This window comes from Triticum urartu, chromosome 3 (assembly GCF_003073215.2).
Source record: "Triticum urartu cultivar G1812 chromosome 3, Tu2.1, whole genome shotgun sequence".
NCBI classification, from domain to species: domain Eukaryota; kingdom Viridiplantae; phylum Streptophyta; class Magnoliopsida; order Poales; family Poaceae; genus Triticum; species Triticum urartu.
The window spans coordinates 1,998,295-2,000,119 of record NC_053024.1 but is presented as its reverse complement, the minus strand read 5'-3'; positions in this window follow the sequence as shown (position 1 = coordinate 2,000,119).

Sequence of the window (1,825 nt, the reverse complement as noted above, 5' to 3'; positions counted from 1 at the left end):
TGACGAGCCCCTGTCACCTGCACTATATAAAGAGGTGGGGGTCGGCGGCTCGCATGACGAGGTTCGTCGCAACACCGTACACCCCACCTAATCCCCTACCGATCTAGGGTTAGTGCAGTGCTGATGGGAAGCACCGCAATCACTACTCTCTGCCATCACCGGCACCATGGCCGGCACCAGGAGCTCGTCGAGCCACAAGGGAAAGGTAATACCTACCACCACTACTACCGGAATCCCCATGCCCACTGGAACAACAGATTCTATCAAGCAGCTCAAGCAGCAGGCAGGGGAGGCGGCGAGGAGTAGCAGAAGTGAGGAGCAGCAGCAGTGGCTTGTAGCAGTAGTAGTCTAGAGCAGCAGCGGCAGTAGAAGCGCACCAGCAGCAAGGCAAAAGCAGTAGCAGTATGCAAGAGCAGCAGCGAGCAGTAGCAGAAAACGGCGACACGGAGCAGGGCAGGTGCGCGTGGGAGGCAGGTCGGGCGCATGGGGAGCATGGCGGGGCGCGACGGGTGTGGGCAGGGGTCATGGCGAGTGCGGCCCAGGCATGGTGGAAGCACAGCAAACGCGCACACACAGCAAGCTTCGGGCGCGGCCATGGTAGTTAGCGAATGGCGGCCTACGGCAACGGGTCGATGGGCAAAGGAGGGGGAATCAGGGGAGAAGCTCACCGCAAAGCTCGTGGACATGGTCGGGGAGGCCGGGGTTGCCGGGATGGTGCAGATCGACCGAAGCTCCACGGCAGCCGTAGGAGGAAGATGACTCGATCCGGTCGATGTAGCGCGAGGGGACTCAAACTGGTGCCCGTAGAGGAGGTAGACGAGGCAGACGGAGCTCCTGGACAGAACGGAGTGGCGAGGGGAGGTCAAAGGCCACGGCAACGGCGACGACGCTGCGACGACCGTACTGGTGTGTGTGCGGGGGAGCGAGCAACGGCGCGAGAGAGGGGGGAGCGGTTAGGGTTCGGGGGGGAGGTCGCGGCGTCGGTCTTAAGGGCATCGGAGAGGTGCCCGATGGCCGGCACGTCGCCCAGCCTCGGTCACGGCGGGTGGATGGCCGCCACGGCCCTCCTGCTCCTGTAGCGAGGAGAGAGATGACCAGGTTGGGTTGGGCCAGCTACTGTAGTCTATTGGGCCAAGTGCACAGTGCCACATACCCCTTTGCTTTTGCCTAAAAACGTACTCCTTTGTTTTTTTAATTATGTATCTTTTATTTCTCCTCCACTTTGCATCTTATTTTTAATACCAAATGAATTTTGGTGAACATGAACTTTGGTACATAAATATTAGACAATAGTTTGAGTTGGCACACAAGGTTTGGAGGCGCTTGGAGTCAAATAAATAATTGTTTATTTTGAAAAGGCCATTTTGGTTGATGTTGGGCCACTTATTAATTTCCTAGGAATATATTCATGACTCAAACGAAGTTGGTTTCAACATGACAATGATTAGGGAAATTTATAGAATAAGGCGAACATTTTAGTTTTACTTTTTGAAGAAATAAATATTTTACTTGCAATTTAAATTTGAATTTTACTTTGATTTTGGACAAGTGGCCATTTGCATAGTAACCATGATGACATGGCCACCATTAGGGGGAGATTACTGTTGCATGATTCTCGGGGTGTTACAACAATCCAGTTTGCGCCTCGCCTATTTAAAAGAATGAAATCTTGTGTCTTCTGTCAGCAGAAACATATGCAGTAATGACCATGAATAACATTAGTACATTACTTACGCGTAAGTTGCGGAGGAAAACTGGAAATTGTTCTATGTCTGCGGTATAATGTTTCCATGAAGGAAAGATGCGCACAGAGTTCCTGACAACA